Source organism: Rhinopithecus roxellana, chromosome 14 (assembly GCF_007565055.1).
Source record: "Rhinopithecus roxellana isolate Shanxi Qingling chromosome 14, ASM756505v1, whole genome shotgun sequence".
In the NCBI taxonomy this organism is placed as follows: Eukaryota; Metazoa; Chordata; class Mammalia; order Primates; family Cercopithecidae; genus Rhinopithecus; species Rhinopithecus roxellana.
Window position 1 is genome coordinate 91564238 of NC_044562.1, and position 18652 is coordinate 91582889.

Consider the following 18652-nt stretch of genomic DNA (forward strand, 5'->3'; position numbering starts at 1 on the left):
AGCAGGTCAAACCCAAACACGTTTTTCACTTGTACCAAGAGTAAATGATTTTCCCCTGGAAATACCTGAAGAAGAAAATTATAAAGAGAGATTTGATTCTAAAGTCCAGAACCCTTGAGCCCTGAACTTCAGGGATATTGTTCTTGCTTTGATCACAGATACAGAAAAGAAGAAACAAACCCCCAGTATGTTCTTATCTGTTTCTTGCCTTTAGAGGGGAAAGACCACATTGGATTTCTCCCAAGAAGTGAGAAAAGACATGCATAATTTAAAGGTCATTTCTGGAGGGATGTATGGCTTAGGACCAACTCTCCCCCAATCAGCTGACTTAGAACTGCGTTGTCCCCAATCAGATGGCTTAGTACCATCCCTTCTACATCATCAAAACTGCCCACAGCAGTCTGGGAGTATCCAGCAGATATTTATCTAGTTACTACAGTGCAGTGGGAATAAACTCAATGCTATAGGAAGGGAGAGATAATGGAAGATGTGGCATCGTATGTCAGGATTCTAAGCCAATCTGACACTCAGGGTTATGCTAAGGTCATGTGCAGTCCAGAGAAGGCCACTCCCTGCACTCCCTTCTCCATGCTGCAGGATTTTTATTCAGGTGAATCCAGATAAAAAATGAATATACCCTTAAATGGTGAAATCATAAGCAATGGCTGTAAGCAGAAGTGGTTCAGGGCCAAAGAAGCTGTTTGAGGTAACGGCACCTCCCAAAGACAAGGGACAGGAACAGGAAGGTAATTGATGCAAGGCAGTTGATGATCAGAAGATAATGCCATTTCCGTTCATACTGGCTGGGAGAGCTGGTTGAGGTGTGCAAAGGAAATAAGGCATGGCTGAGGCTGACACATGCTCATTTGTACAGATATTTTAATAATAATAGCAAACACTTAGTGAGGCTTTACTTGTGCTAGGCAGTGTGCTAAGAACTTTGCATGGAGTGCATCATTTTGTTTTCACAACTCTATGGAATTATTTCTAGATCCTTTAATAGAGAGGAAGATGAGGCTTGGAAAAGTTAAGTAACTTGGGCATGTCACTATGGTAGTTAGGGTGGTTAAACCACGATTCAAATGTGAGCAGCCAGACCCTCGACTTGAACTCTTAACCCTCACTAAAGTCACGATTTCTACTTTGTGCTGGTCAATGCCTTGAGCCCTGGGAATACCAGCGTGATTGAGACATTTCCTTCTGTCTTGGAGCTGATTATATTTTAACTTACAGATTTGCAATATTAAATATTTTTGCCATGATAATTATCTTTCTTTTGAGGACTACAAATATAATCTACCTGATACATTTGAATTCTTTCTAGTCATTTTTCACTAATTACCAGATTTCTTCCCTGCCTGACTTAGTGTCTTGTCCCAAATCAGATAGGGAGGAGAGGGGAAGGAATGGAGGTTAGAAGCCTCAATTCACCTCACCACATGGACACGTACAGAGAATCAGAAGTGAACATAACTTCTAGAATAAAAGCAAATCTCATGTGTTAGAGATGAGAGGAGGCTGGAGGAAAGAGAGATTAATTCTAACTGGGGGAGTTGGGGAAAACATCCTAGGAACAGTGACATTGGGCTGGGTATTGAAGCCTGATTCATCACCTGAGTACCTGTTTATCCAGCCACCTAGACCCTGAAGCAGATTCATTCAAACTTTGTGGCCTGGAGATGGTACTGGTTGCCACATAGAATTACCCCACCAAAAACTGCCCAAACTTCCTTCATGTCCTGGGGGAAAAGGAAGAAGAAAAAGAGGAAGGAAGGAAGGAAAGAAGGAAGGAAGGAAGGAAGGAAGGAAGGAAGGAAGGAAGGAAGGAAGGAGGGAGGGAAGGAAGGAAGTTAGGAGGGAAGGAAGGAAGAAGAGGGGGAAGGAGAGAGGGAGAAAGAGCAAAAGGAGGACAAAAGGATGGAGGGAGGGAGATGGCATATAATGAGAAGAACAAAGGATAAGTAGGGAAAGAGCCTAGTTATTTCTTGAGCTCTCTCAGTACTTAAGGGCTCTCTCTGCCTCCAAATCCTAAATTTTGGAGCCACCTTAAAGAATCCCCTTGACACTGATTGTCCCATTAGTCAGTCTCAACCATGGCTTCTAGGAAATCTTGATCATTTTCAGGGGACATGGTCCAGGCATGCATTATTTTTGTAAATTCCCAGGTGATCTAATGTCCAGCCAACATCAAACACCTTTTTCATGGACCACACAGAGCAGACAATCCTCTCTTGTGATTGTACTTCTGCAACTCTGCCAGGCTTTTGGTCTCACTTGGATGCTGTGTGGCAGGTGAGCCTTGTCCATGTTCAGATCATCCTCAATGCTGAGTTGTAAACTGCCATCCTGTCTGTTAAGTACCAGGGCCCTGTAGCCATATAAAAGGATTGAAGTCTGGAAGAATTCATGAGGCCCAGTTCTCATAATCTGGTTCCCCATAGTTAGTATTTGACAGGAGTGGGGAATAAAATTTCAAGTTAATAGCAACCTCAGGGTTTTACTTCTTATTGAACTCCCCTGGAAAGAACCAAAGATCCAGTAGAAAGGGCTGACACTGTTTGAAGAGGGTCATTTGGTCCTAATGAAGAAGATAAACAAAGTGGGTAGTTGTTTCCTGCTTAGAGAAAGGTCACTGGGGTGACCTTGTGAACAGGTCTTGTGAATTGATATTTTTAAAACCTCCATCTTATCTTCCTTATCAATCACTTTTCACAATAAACAATACAATTTTGTGTAGCACATGTTATTTCCTCATTTCAAACGGCTCTCAGTAACACTATTTGGCTAAACGAATAAACAAAAAGTCTTCGGGAGGGCATGGGGATGTAAATTATCACCAACTAATGAGGCCAGCTGGGATCATTCTGACCAGGAATCTTTAGACCTTCTACAGTGCATTTACTTTTCTTCAATCCTCCACCAAACACTGTGCCAACAGTCTTCAGGCTTTAGCTTATTGACTAAAGTTGTCATAAAGGTGCCAACTTGAGCCCTATCATGGTTGTTATGTGGCTGTTGACAGTCACTGAATTAAAGACCCCTAAGACCTGCTGCTCACCCAGCCAACACTAGATGTGTAACAGATGCCCAGCAGGCTTAGGAGCTACCTTGAATGGATTCGTTTCTATCACCACATCCTCCATGTGACACTCTGACCTTGTTCAAGGAACACCTGTAGCTATTTCTCAAGGCATTCAGCAAGAACATGAAATGGTCTCAAGTTCAAAGGTATCCCATACTTTTTGTTCTTTTATTTAAAGCTTCTTGATGTCTTGGTCCTATTCACTGTGTGATTTTTTCTAATAATTACATACTAAGTCAATGGCCAAATATAAAATGCAGGAGAAAAATCATGTAGCTATATAAAGCCCGTGCCTTAGTGGACTCATTTTGTATTATAGTAAAGATGTCAGAAACATGGGAAATGTTAACTAACTAATGGTGTTCTGGAATCTTTCACCCCAAAAAATTCTCCGGCGAATCATTTTCAAAGAGCTCTTGAAATAGTTTTAGAGACTTTCGCAGTCTAAAGAAGTGGGTACACTGGATAGAAATAAAGATATTTGAGAAGGCTTTTGCCAAATACCCTGTTGTTATTCAGGAGGCATTTTGGCATTCAATTTACGAATTAATTATCCATTCAATTCCTTGAGAATGTCAGATTTCTGAGTGTCAGTGCAGGGACATCATCAGCACTCGGAGGGGGAGTGAGTGCTGGCCTAATGAGGTTTGGTGCTTTCCTCCCTTTTCCAGAATCCCCCACCCCGAGAACAAAGGCCTTCTTCTCCCCAGCCCGATATCTCAACAGAAACTTTGAGTTACGTGGGAGAAGGGAGAGAGACGATTAAAGGCCTGGAAAATGAGACCTATGAGAAACAGTGAAAGGAGTGGGGATTACTGAACCTGTGGAAGAGAAGCGGAGGAATGACTTAACAGTCTTTCCCTGCACTTTGAAAAGCTCTCACATGGAGGAACGCAGCCAGCTGTTCAGCATCTCCGTGAAGACCAACCGGGAGGAAGCCGGTTCAAGCTGCAGCATTAGGGATTTAGAACACAAGAAAGAATTTCCTGGCTTTGAGAAATGTTAAACATCAGGAAAAGTTACCCACAGGGGTTGAAGAATCTCCTTCTCTTGGGGTATTTAAAAATAGATGTTCTTAGCTGTCTCAAATGATTTAAAGATCTTACCTAACACTTGGGGGAGGGGGTGGAGGAGTTACAACCAGATAATCTCATTCTGAGTATCTTTTGCTTTTAAGAACTAAGAAGTTATTTTCAAAAAAAATTTTAAGACATTTAAATTAGACTTACATTCTCCTTTGACTCTCCTTTGTCAATTTAGTATAACTGTATGAAGAAGCATTAAAAAAGGAGGAAACACCAGGATTTAAGGCAAAACAAATCTCATTTATAGTTCCATCTTTTTAAGCTATTTGTTCTTGAGAAGATAAAGACCTCAACTTCAGTTTCCTCACCCGTAAATTGGAGCCCAAACTACCTGTATTACTGACCTCAGTTACTATGAATATCAAAGAAAACATGAAAATGCTTTTAACAGTGCAAACAATTATATAAGTGCAAAACATCATTATGGGGAGGTATGTTTTACATAAACCCCTCAATATTTCTCTGTTTATTTCAATTCTGTAGGAGCTAAGAGTCAGGCCTGACAAAGTAAAGTTACGCTCTCCATATCTCTAACACATTGTCAAGAAGGAAGTGGAGAGGATTTTACTTTGAAATCTGGCCTTGGAATATTTCCTGATCGTCTGACAAACCCAAGGACTTCCAACTAGAATTTCAAACTTGGGCACACATCAGAGCTCCCAGTCGAGCATTTGGTGCAGTGGGATCCAGGTGAACAAGCTATGATCCTGTTCCAACCCTTCTCAGATAATTTTCATAAGGAAAGGAGTTGGAGGGGATTCATGTGGCTTAAAAAAGCAGTCAGGGAAAAGTTGCAAAGCAACCCCGACACAGGTTCTGAGGAATGGCTCCTTACAACATGCTGTAGGAAGCTCAGCCTCCTGCTCTCTCCTCTTGCAAGGTCTCTTTAATTTGGTGAGTGTCTGACTGTTTGGAAGTGTTGATTAAGAAACCACATCACTACTCTAGAGTCAGTTCCCCAGGGGCCTGGGTTTCACACGGAGGGGAAGCCATTGTTCTGCCACTGTGTGTGTTCCCGCCACCCTCCAAGTTTCCCTGTCATTTTCTTTTTTCAAAACTGCCTCCCACAGTGAGACAACTTCCTGGAGTCCTGGAGTGGGCCATTTCCAAGGTATTGGTATTGTTTTACCAGAGAAACTGCATTGGGATTCTACTCCAGAAAGAATCCAGTTGTGGCTATAGTCAGGCTTTCCCTCTTGCTATTGTAAAAGTGGATTTATCCCAAAAATACTAGGCAAAGAAAAGAAGGAGAAAAGAATTTCTTGACGGAAGGAGTGAGTGAATAGCTAGAGAACCAAGATGGGAATTACCATGAAAGCTTCAAGCTCAGGGAAAACCTGCTCCCGAAAAGGCAGAGGAAAGAATAACAGGGAGGCCTTTATTCTGCAGTGATCTCTACATAAACCCCTGGAGTTCAACACACCAGCAATCCTGGCAGAAAAAGCGCTCCGAGAGAGGCAGAGGACCCCCAAATTCACCCAACTGCCTCATGGTTGGAATCTGCGTGTGCAGCAAACAATCAAATCTCAAAAGGGAATACCACTGAGCATTTTCATTTTTGTTCTCAGAATAGTTCAACTTTTTCTAGGGCCTGACTCTTGAAGGCATATATATATATTTTGTTTGTTTGTTTGTTTGTTTGTTTTCTCTTCCTACTGGTCCCCTGGAAATTTCTCAGGTAAGAGAAGGAAAACAAGAGTGATAACAAATGCTGCTTCGGGGGGACAGTCACATTCCAGGTGAATTCCTGCTACTTAGTTCATTCCCATTTTGTCCTTTTTCCTAAGGGGAGAGGAGTGTTTTTTATGGAATGTTTTTTAGCCCACTCTACATGCTATGGGGTATTTCTTGCCATAGTGAAGCTCACACCACATCAAATATGCAGGGGGCCACTGAACCATGATTTCTTGAGTCATGCAGTTTTAGCCTTCAAACAAATACCTGTAAGGAAAAATGGGAGGGTCCCCCCCCAATATGGTTACGTACCATAGTGGGTTGTCGGAAGGAAGTTGCATTGATGAAACAATTAGACAGTGATTAATATGCACCATAACTCATGGCGATATTCCTGTTTCAGCATTCACCCCTTCACAGAATGATGTCCAATTACTCACTATTGATCAGCAATTGTATTGCACAGAATAGAATGGCAGCGTCAATCCATTTCGTCCTATTGAGTTTCAGCCAATAACAATTGATATTTGGCACATGTTTCCCAGAGACATTTGTCTGCCATCAGGGAGTTGATTAACAGGTTGGCAGTTTGTATGTTTGTGAAAAAGGGAGGAAAAGTGTAAATCCCGCTTATGAATTTGTTCTCATACCTGATGTGGAGAATAAGGCAGTCGTTACAATCAGCTGTTTGCCCTGCCAAGCTGTTCGCATTCAACACTGTTCGGCCCTTATTTTTTATTGATAATCATGTGAATAATTAAAGTCCAACTACATGAAACCCACATAAATCATCTTCAGTAGGCACGTAAGGGACCTGGGCTCAGCCATTGCTCACAGCATAAATTAAGGCCAAAATATTCACAATGTAAACTAGGCATGTCATTGCCTCCCGCAGAATTCACAGTAACCTGCTTGTCACTCAAAACCTGTCACCTTCAAGGGAGTCAGTATGCAAAGGACTCTTCTCTCTCTAACTATCACAGGGACCACTGGCTACCTTTTGCCTTTCATTTGCCTCAACCATCGATGTTACGTAAGCAGATGACATGCTATTTGTTTTGAAAATCCCACTTGCTTCATTTGGCGATTCCTGCTGCGACCCTCACATTTGTTCTGTGCTTACTTTCAAAACGTCCAAGCCGCACCGTCCAGAGCTATTAACCTCTCTCAAGAATGTCATCAATCATGCCTGGCACATGGGCTTTGCTAGACAAATCTAACAACATCTGCCATGCATTCTGCAACTTCCTTTTGATGCCTCACACTTTATTTTCACTTTCATCTCTGTGTGCTGGTGAGATTTATGTCTGATCCCTTTCAGATGCCAAGGAGTTGGTAACATGCCATTCCTCCAAAGGGCAGTGTGCCGTGTGAGAAATTGGGGCGACCGCTAGTTCAGGGCTGGCAGGCATCCCGGTTGCCAACATCCAATGGCCACTGAAGCGTTTTGCCAGGAAACCTTGATTCAGTGGCCACCGCACCTGAGAAACCACTCATATGTGTACACATGAACAGCTGGCACATTAAAGGCATGTCTGGAAAAAATAATTTTATTTAGAAAATAGGTTACATGTCTTCTGCCTAGACCTAGGAATCATCCAAGAGCACAATGTTAGCCCAAACCCTGCTCTTTGTTCATCTGAACCTCCCCTTCTCCCCTCCCAATGGGAAATCCCACTTTGTGTGTGTGTGTGTGTGTGTGTGTGTGTATGCGTTATCACAACACTCTCAAGACCAGCAGTTGCCTGGCATCACAGGATCACACCTGCTGCCTTGATGGTGGCTTTCAAACATCTCAGATGACACCAAGTCATTTACTCTGACTGACATGTTCAGGAGCTCAAAGATCAATCGCTGTGGCTCCTCCTGGGGTTGTTAATGATTCCCCATCTATTTTCTTACAGGCAGACATTTCCTCTGGCCAGTGTTCTTAGGACTTTTGGATTGACGATCTTAAGAGAAAAATCTAAGGTCCTGGAATATTCATCAGGCCTATTATTCTATTAGTCACCTTGTGAAAACTTAAACTTGTCCGCAGCCTTTTGTGGCGGAAGGTAAAGAGTATGCAGGAGAGATAGATGGACTGTTAAATAAGAAATAGCCGCTTTCATGAAAATGTCATTAGTAATGAAGAATGCACTTAGGGTTCTCTACAAGGCATCCAGGGCTATTTAAATGATCGAGGAAAAGGAGCGCTCATACCTCAAAGGGTTTTGTTTGTTTGTTTTTTTTAATATTTAGTAACTTCACTCTTGGCTTACCAAGCCTAGTATTTCTCTTTTTCAATAAGCACTGTAAATTGTGAATCTTTATAAAAGAAAAATATACATGTTTATATAGTTTACAAGCCTACACATCTTCACTGAATAAAACTGAGTTTTTATGATAAGGCTGTAAAGTAAGGAATAATACTTTAAGGTCCTCCTCATCTTAAAGAATTCTTGAATTGCCGATGTCTGGGTGAAGAGAAAAATGAGAGCGTTGATTCAGGCAACACTGATGCAAGCGTATCCTAATTCTAAAGAACTCTCAAATATTTAATGATCAAAAAAAGTTCCATAATAGGCTTAAGTGAAGTAGGTAGTGAGACATGCATCATATGATGCCTATGATGAAGAGACCCGTAATTGAGGTGGTGAGAAAGAACAGCGCTGCCCTGAAATACATTGATATTACACTTTTTTCCACTTGGATGCCCCCCCCACGCACACTAATCCATGGATCTGAGGGGGAATAATCCACTGACATCCAATTTTCTGGGAGAATTTTTTTCCCTTCCTGAATGAGGCAATTTGTTCGTGAAGTAGTGGAAGTATTAACTCTTTCTCAGTTAAATGATCCTCACAAAAGAAAGATTAAATCTGGCATTGGAGATTAAGGTCACTAATTCAAAAAACCTAGTCAGATGCCCTCAATTTCTAGCCACATCCCCTCTTGTCTAGAAAAATAACAAGAGAAGCTGTGATTTCCCAGTAAAGCAGAAATAACAAGAAAAGTTCAATACTGAACACACAAAACTCTTACAAATAAAATGGAGCAGCAGTTCAAGCGGACTCTGGATCCAAATATTTTCTCACTCAAAGACATGCTTAGAAAATAGCTTTTAAAAAAATCTAGTTGGTAGTTCTACAAACATTTATTGAGCACATACTGTGTGTCAGTTGTGCTGGGTTTAGGAAAAATAAAATAGCACAAGTTGTTCAGAGTGTAGTGGAAGAGATATGGTGTAAGCAAATTATAGAAAGCCTGAAAAGTATTAAAAAGGCATATATAAAGGATGCTAAGGGAGCACAGAGGAGGGTGTATAGGGCTCTGCCTAGCAGACCTCAGAGGAGACTTTTTTCCTGGAAGAGTAGGGTTTTAGAAGGAGAACATGTCTGGGGACACAAGCCAGGAGAGAAACAGGCACAGTGTCACCAGCAGCCTAGCAGAGCAGAGTCACCAGGGCAGGGAGTTTAACCTGCTATTATGCATCATTTATAACAGTAACTTACTTTTTAAGATCATTTTCCCATATTGCAGAAATGATGCAGAACCCAACACAGAAGCAGAACTCTCTGCAAATTCACTCCCCTCACCCCTCATCATCCAGTTTCTCTGAGTCTCCAGGAGGTGTCTCCTACATGCCCAGGTCCAGTGAGTAATCATATGGCTTCCACTGCTTCTCCCTCTTCTCCACTCCTGCTTTCCCTCTGCCAGGAGGCCGTGGGTCTGGCGGGTCCTGCGCCGGCTCACCTGCTGGTGGTGATGCTGCTGCACCAGCCAGGCCCCACTTGTCAACTTAGCTTCCCAACTCCTGACAGACAGTGTCTCCCCACGAGATCCTGCCTCCACTGCTGGTATTTCTCCTTCGTCCTTCACCTACTCTAGTGTTCTCAAACCTTGGAGATGTCAGGACTGGTCTCTATAACTGTGTTGTAGACTACAGAAAATACCCAAACATACTGTCGGCTCTTAGAAAAGTTGCAGTGAGGAATTCTTTCCATGTTCACACATGGTCCTCACTCTCTGAAGACTCCAGCTCAGGGAACTAGGGGTAACCCAGTGCAATTCCCAGAATCACCCCACCCCCAACTAGGCCAAGCACATAAACCTGGCTTCCTTCCCCGAGGGGCTGGGCTTTTCTTCCAGACACAACTCAGCCCCTGTGTGAACACACTTATGGCAGGCCTACTACACCAGTTCACAAGGTGACTGGACATATCTCAGTCCCTGTGATGGATGTGGTTTATGTTCAAGCTGAGATATTTGCCCCATGCATGATAATTGGGGAAATTATATAGTGAATTCCTTCAGAAGCCTCATTAAGTCACTATAGCTGAGAAGAAAAGTCTTATATAGATTAAGATATTTAGTTGCAAGAGGTGAGAAAACTGATCTCAAATAACAAGGAAAATTGGGTGGTTCGTAATTGAACAGTGGAAGATTCTACTTCAGACACAGCTTGATCCAACATTCATGCAAGGCATCAGGACCCAATTTCTCACCTCTCGTTTCTTGACTCCACTTTGTTGGCTCTGTTATTAGGCTGGTTGATACCAGGGTATCTGCCAGCATGTCCCACTACTGTATTCAAATCTGTTTATAACCAGTAGGAAAGAGAGAAGGTAAATCAACTTCCTTTTCTCAGAAGCCCTGGCAACATGTCTTCTTGTGTCTCCTTGGCCCTGACTGGTGAACTTCCTGAGCCATCATAATGGCTGGAGTAAGGCAATGTACTGAATGGATTAGGAATGTGATCATTGCTCCACCCCTGTGTCTGGGGATGGAGAAACTCTACCTAGAAGCACATGACTGAGAGTGGATAAAGGAGCTATTTCCCAAAGGAAAATCAGAATACTGTTTTGTAAAAAGAGAGAAGGAATAGAAGCTAAAAGGCCAAAATTCAAAATATAAATATTATACTATAATTTATGTTTCTAAAATATTGCCATCATATTGGCCCAAAGGTGATTTAACAACCTTGAGTATAGTTATTTGCACTGTGTAGAGTTTGATGAATGTTGAGACTCAATGAAATGTGTGTGGGTATGGGTAAGAAGAGGGAGATGGCTTAGGCAGTCTCACCTGGGTCTCTGGATACCTGGAAGAACATCCAACAGTGACCCATCATGCAGTTAATATGGGAAGTCTAGCACTACTTGGATCAATGAGATCAGAGACCAGAAAAGAATCAGCTGTAAACCACTAAAATTGTATACCCAAATGAAAAAGTAAAACAAAAAATAATTCGCAAAAATATAGAACCACAGATATAATCTATGAGTTAAGAAGAACTTCCTAACCAAGACTAGAAATTCAAAGGCTAGATAAAAAGGATAGACATATTTGAATATATAAATATTAAGAGTATTCCTATGGCAAAAGATCCAATAAATAAAATCACAGTCAAATATTAGAGCTAGAGAAAAAGGTTTATACCAGACTTAAAACAACTGGCACCTGTATCACACAAAAAAGCTCTTAAAATTGTCAAGAGTAAGTCAATCCAGTAGAAAATCAGGTAAAAGATAGAAATAGACAAATCACTGAAGAGCAAATCTAAACAGCCAAGCACATTCTTTTAGATGCTCAAATCCACTTGTAGTCAGGGAAATGCAAATTAAAGTAACAACGAGATGTCATTTTAAAGCCATCAGATAGACAAATTAGTAAGAATTATCACACCCAGTGACGGTGAGCTGGTGGAGATGTGATAGAAAGGGTACTCATACATCCAATGGCAGAAATATGGTGTCTTACAGCTGTTTAGAAAAGCAATTTAGCAATAATTATAAAAATTGAAACAACATTCACTATTCAATTCAGCAATTCCACTCTTGAAAATGTAGCTCATAGAAAGAACCAGCACATGAAGCTATTTAAGTATGCGTGTGTGTGTGTGTGTGTGTATGTGTGATCATTGTTCAATGAGGCAAAAAAAGACTGGAAACAAAATAAATGTTCATTAATGAGTGAACAACCAAAATATTATGGAATATTTACACCATGGAGAATTATGCAACCAATAAAAAGAATGAAGTAGAGTTCTGCCAGTTAACCTGGAGGGGTGGTCACAAGGTTTTGCTAGTAAACAAGTCAGGTTGCAGAAAGTGTATGTAATGTCATGTAATGATGTAATGTAATATAATTGATTGCTTTTATAAAACAACATTGATCATTACAAATCTGTGTTATATTAATACAGAGAATGATATGGAAGATCATACAGTAGATTTTTAAAAATTGATTACTTGAAAAAGAAACATAGAGGTGTGGAGGGGTGGGTGACCAACCATCCTGGTTTGCCTGGAACTGAAAGGTTTTCTAGGATGTAGGGGTTTTATGGCTAAAATTGAGACAATCTCAAGTAAACAGTGACTGCTGGTCACCCTATTGGTGTGGGAATATAGGATGGAGAGGGAAGGGAAAGGCAAGCCAAAAAAAAGGGAAAAGATACGACTAAAAATCATGTAATCATATATGCATTCATGTAAACTTATTTATCTTGGTTGATGTTGGTAAAAATAAGTTTTAAACATGTTTATTTTCACAAGTTTCTATAATAATTGAGGAAAGACTTAAATCTCATTCACAGACTTCTGTGATTTTGAAGAAGCTACTCTAGAAATACAAGGGCTAATGGCATCTTCGATGCGCAAAGAAATATCATCTATTTGTTTAGTCAAAAACATGTTCATTAAACATTTATTCCATGTATTAATTTACCTATTAGTAACACAACACATAGAAGGCAGTCAATAAATGTGTCGAATAAGTAAGCAAATGCATGACCATAATTATAATGCATATAATTAATGTAATAACCACAATATATTGTAACACATATACAGCATGAAACATATTACAATAACAATCCTTTAACAGAGGCAAAAACAGAAGCCCAAGAGAACACAGAAAAGGTGCACTGCTTTTGCCTAGTGAAATCTTGGAAATGCAGCAGAAGAGAAATATGGAGAGTTTGAATAAAGGAGAGTTTACAGCTAGGAAAAAGGAAAGAGGAAAATCCAGAAAGCAAGAACACCCCACACGAAGCCAAGAGTCACAGAAAAGCAAAGTGTATCTGGGAAAGAGTGTGACGTTCCCCAAGGCATGCATAGGGAAAAAGTGGAAGTTGGGAAAGGAGAGGTGAGAAGATGAGGCCGCACGGGAAGGAGAGGTGAGATGCCTTCATTCCTAGGCACCTGCCAAGCAGTTGGCATTCATTTTGAAGGCACTAGGAAGACAGGAAGTCTCACATCAGAGAAGAGCCATAATTGGATTTCGTTTTCAGGAAGATAACACGAGCACCAAGATGGCAAATAGACTTTATGTCAAATGCCATTTCCAATTGATCGGTCATGAGAGCTGAAGGACAATGTTAAGAAAGACTGAGTGGTCACCCATGTCTGGGCTTAGCAGGTAAACTGCCGTGACCGATTAGCAATGTCTACTATGGATGAGGGAGAAGGGGAATGGTGACAAGGTTGCTATGTGTTTTCCCAGACCGCACCTACTACCAGCAGCATGGAGGAGGGCCACATGGAAGAGATCATTGTCAGGGAGAGCGGGTGATCTACTAATCCATACAAGAGGTGATAGACATCTGGAGAGGTACAGTGGAGGAACCAGACTCACAAGAGATTTCAGAGGCGCAATCGGGAGGATCTGCTGAATGAATTTAGCAGATGAGATTTAGTGGATGAGATCCAGGCACTAAGGGCATCTCTGGCAAGCAAGCAAATTTCAGATGAGGATTGCTTTATGGTATTGGAACCACACCCACTTGGCCCCTTATACACCTCAGAGAGGATAAGATGACTCGGCAGTTCTGGGAACTGCCAGGGCACATTCAATAATTCCTGCCACCAAATCACTTTCTGATGTCTGTGGCCTGAGCTGCTTAGCCCAGCAGTTCTTGTGATTTATTCTCCAGAGCAGCTCCCGGAAGTTGAAAAGTCCTCCTAGAGCCAAAAACAGGAAGCATCCCCCACTCACCTGGCCCAGGGTCCAGGAAGGAATATGTGTGCTCTGACACACCCATGGTGTAAGTTCCCATTATGTCAGCAGTGTTTACCATCTCCAGGCACTTCCTATGACATAGGAGCACCACTAAATCTCTTCACCAGCAGAGGAAATGACTAACTCCAGGATGTCATCCCTTCTCTCTCTACCCCCCCCCCAACCAAAAATGGAGACACTGTTGGACTTTCACTAAAAATATCAACACCATCTAAAAATAAGGTTCATCAACTCTGCCCTTGCCCCAGAATTCCTGACCTGAGCTCCTCTGACATCACCACTGGCCCCTGTCAACGGAGCCTCTCAGAGCCACCTCCTAGCTGTCCTCTTAGCTAAAGTTCATTTTGTAATCAATCCCCACCAGCTTTCCCACCAATGAAATAACGAATAATAGACGGCCATGATTGTATCAAACAAGTGTTTTCCCAGGAGATGAAAGGTCTTCCAAAACTCTTCCACAAGCACACGCACCCAAGTGGGTTTATTTCCTGTCTGGTTGGCTTCCTCTGGGCTCATTACGGTTTCAGTGTCATTTTCCAGAACAGGAAAGAGAGTGTAGGAGTGTGGCCTTTAGCCGTCTCAGGTGGACATGCAGCGGCTGACCTGTAGGAGAGTCTAAATGAAGCCATTTGTTAGGAAGCCATTGACAGGCACTTGGGGTATTCAGTAGTGGCACTGTTAGTACTTACTGCTGGTTCCTGGGGCACTCAGCCTGCTGCAGAGCTTTCTATTCTGTCTTGAGCTAAGAGACTCCAGCTGAAAATTGGCATTTGCTTTGGCGGTGGTGGTCTAGAGGAGAGTTGGGAAGAAATACCTAATCTTTAGTCCAAAGGAGAAGGATGGGAGAAATAAGAAATAATTCTAGATTCAGTTTTTTGTTTTTGTTTTTTTGAGTCCCCAGGCTGGAGTGCAGTGGTGCGATCTCAGCTCACTGCAAGCTCCGCCTCCTGGGTTCATGCCATTCACCTGCCTCAGCTTCCCAAGTAGCTGGGACTACGGGTGCACTGCCACCACGCCTGGCTAATTTTTTTTTGTTTTTTTTTTTGTATTTTTTTGTAGAGATGGGGTTTCACTGTGTTAGCCAGGATGGTCTCGATCTCCTGACCTCGTGACCTGCCTGCCTCGGCCTCCCAAAGTGCTGGGGTTATAGGCATGAGCCACCGTGCCCAGCTAGATTCAGCTCTTAACTCCTGTATTACTGGAGGTTTCTCTAATGACTGAACCAACTTATGAGTTTTGCTCCCCAAACAAGGAGGCAAGAAAGTCTCAAACCTTACTCTGAGAGGAAGTAGCACAGCATAGTGGATAAAGGCTTTGAAGTTAGAGTCTCTGGGGTTAAATTCTGTTCTTGTTAGGCACAGCTGTGTGACATTGAGCATGTTACTTAGGCTCTGTAAGACTCACGTTTGCTTCTCAGACGTAGACTGGGGTTTGTTATGAGGATCAATTAAATAAGAAATGAACAGTTTATACAGTCAGTGCTCCATAGAGGTACTTACCTGTTTTCTTTATTGAGTGCCTTGCCATGTGCTCGGTGTTCTTTTATTGCTGGAGATTCTACAGAAAACAGGACAGACAAAGCCCAACCCAGAGTAGGACACAGAGGGAGCCATTCGTGGATGCTGAGTGGCTGGTTGGTGGAAATGACATGTAAGCTCAGGAAATGAACTGAATAGAGGACTGGGTGGGGCAAGACAGTCTGTCATTGTTAGTCCTCACTCCAACATCCAAAGAGCTCTGGAGGAAGGAGAAGGAAACTGACATACAGAAACAGCCAGGATGTTTGCACATGTGAGGCCACTCTGGTGGGATGGTGTCTTCTCAGGGCTCCCCATCAGCTTGAGCACGATCTCAGGAGGAGCCCAAGGGAAGGGTTCAAGGATGGGGGAACACACAGTGGTCACTGCAAGTCTAGCCCCCCAGCAACTTTGTAGGCAAAGGGACTCCAGCTGTCTCCAAGGTACACCAAAAGCAGAGAAGGCTTGGCCATTGTGTCTCCAAGGTGACTATGAGGAGGGAATTGTGAATATCAGGAGGCAGCTTAGGTGACCAGAAGGTAGGTACAGAATGATGATAGTGACAGAGTTTATGAGGAAAGAAATATACTGTAAGTTTGTGGGTTCAAATGGAGCCACTGAACTGAATCCATTAGTAAGTTTGGGAACCTTACTTAATCAGAAGTTAGTTTGATTCTGCTGTGTGCCTCAAGCAGCATGGTGGGCAAAACTTTTTTGCTGTAAGAGTCTTCATAATCCTTCTCTCTCCTCCACTCTGGAGCCAAGATAAGGATCAGATGCTCTGATGTATTGTAGCTAGCTCTCTCTCTCTCTCTCTCTCTCTCTCACACACACACACACACACATACACACACCCATTCTTAAGCTCTTTTTTCCTCCAAATTAAATGTTTTCTTGGTCATTTGTATAACAACATTGCAGCTTATATATTGTTGAATGTTTATTTCTCATTTTGAGCAGCCATGATATGTTCAATTTGAAGTCGTACCTAGGGAAGCCCTGGCAGAAGACAAAGGAGACATACGGAATGAAGCAGGATTTAAGACAGAGGACAACAAGAGGTTGGGGGTTGGTTTGCGAGATACTACTCTCTTACTCTGTTGGTATGGCTCCAGAAGACCTGGAAAGATGCCAGGAATGAGCAAAGACCCACCAAAATAAAACAAACGACAACAAAACCCTACCATAAACAACGAGAAAACAAAAAAGAAAGAAAAAGAAAAACACCCCATCAGGTTGTATGAGGTTGTAATGGAGTTCTGTCTGTGAGATGCTTTCGGGGTGACCAGGGTACACTGGCTGCTCTTGTCTTCCACCCCAAGGCAAGTCAGCACCCTCTAGAGCCAAGGAAAGCTCACCGGAAGCTGAGGGGGACAGCAGGGATACAAGAGTGGGTGGCTACCATATTACTTAGAGTGTCAGCTCCATGAAAACAAGGATTGCCTTTCTTGTTCAGTGAAAACCTCAAGTGCTGGGGACATAGTAGCCTCTCAATAATTATCTGTTGAATGAAGTTCATCATAATGTTGGTAACATTACCCTGCCATTCCTTCAATACCTTAAGTTTTGGATCTACTGTATGGGGTAGGGGTGTATCATTTTTCAAGAAATATCAACAAACACAGGGTTTCATTTCAAATGTAGGTTATCATTCTAGACTCTCACTGTGCTAATGCCTTTTCCTAACATTTGAGGGAAACAAATCCAGATCACATATATCATATTCTGTTTCACAAATTCTAGTAAGGCTCAACACTAGTGCCTATTATTATTACTTAACTTTAGAGTGGACCAATAGTATTTACAAAGCGGTATAGGATGTTACAGTCAAGGTTTCAGCCCTTTTCCTTGAAGCCAATTACACACACCCCAAGAGACTGCTTTCTTGTTTTGGAGGGTCATGACAGAGGATATCCCCTAGGGGGCAGTGTGTGCATGTGTTTCAGCCACCCAAGGAGCGTATTTCATGGCCGCCGCGGTAATTGCAAAGGCTACAGGAGATCTGGGGGTCTAAGACACGAATGCACTGTATGAAGTTGTCTTTTAGGCATAGCAGAGTGGAGACGACCTGAAAGAATTGCGCAGTAGAGAAAAACCTAGTGACACAGCAGAAAATTGGGGGATGGTAACTTTCAAGGCTCCAGCCGCCTAACTGCTTAAGGTTCAACACAGGAATCATTTGACACGCTCCTTAACATTTGCTAAGGGTTTTTAAAATATTTTTATTTATTACCTTTTATATTTCACGTTTCTGACATCCATGCAGAATTGTGTTTCATTTTCTTGTTTATTCTAGGTGGCAGTTCAAATTCAATTAAAGTTAACCAGTTTTAATTGAGTAATAATAGTTGATACTGTATTATTGAGTGCTTATAATGTTCTGAGTGTTTTACTTACACATTACTTTAGTTAACGTTTCCACATCACTATGAGGTGAGGATTGTTAATATTCTCACTTTATAGATGGGAAAACAGTGGCAAGAGAGTTTACGTAACTCGCCCAAGCTTAATAGTCTGAGTCCAGGACACATTCTCTTAAATATTTTACTATGTCGCCTCCCAAAGAAGTGCCTCTCTAACTTTTAAATTTAATTTTATTTTTGAGAAAGGTCTTGCTGTGCCACCCAGGCAAGTGGCTCACTGCAACCTGGACCTTCTGGGCTCAAGTGATTCTCCCACCTCAGCTTCCCAAGTATTAATAGCTGGGACTACAGGCATGTACCACCATGCCCTGCAAATTTACTGTAGAGACGGGGTCTTACTATGTTGCCCAGGCTGGCCTTGAACTCCTGATCTCAAGCAATCCTCCCAACTCAGCCTCCCAAAGTGCTGGGATAACAGGCCTGAGCCATGGTGCCCAGTCCCTCTCTAACTTTAATGAGTTCACAGATCACTTTGAGACCTTGTTAAAATGCAGATTCTGATTCAGTAGATCTGGGTGGGGCCTGAGAGACTGCATTTCTAACAAGCTGCAGGTGATGCCAATACAGTTGGTCCGTGGACCACATTTTGAGTAGCAAGAACCTACAAAGGAGTGTGTATTGAGGGTAGAGGGATGTGAGGATCTAAAGATGTGCATGGCATAGTCCCTCCACTCAAGCAGATTATACCTACCAGAGAAGGTTAAGACAACTACAGAAGTGGTGGATGTTATGAAAGAAAGTGTATGTCCAGGGCCACAGCGGAACAAGCACAGAGCAACTTGATAGGTTCTAAGTGAGGGACTTCCTTCTAGGATAGGACAATGCACTTTGGGAAGGACAAGCAGGATGAACGAGGTACAGTTCCTGCCT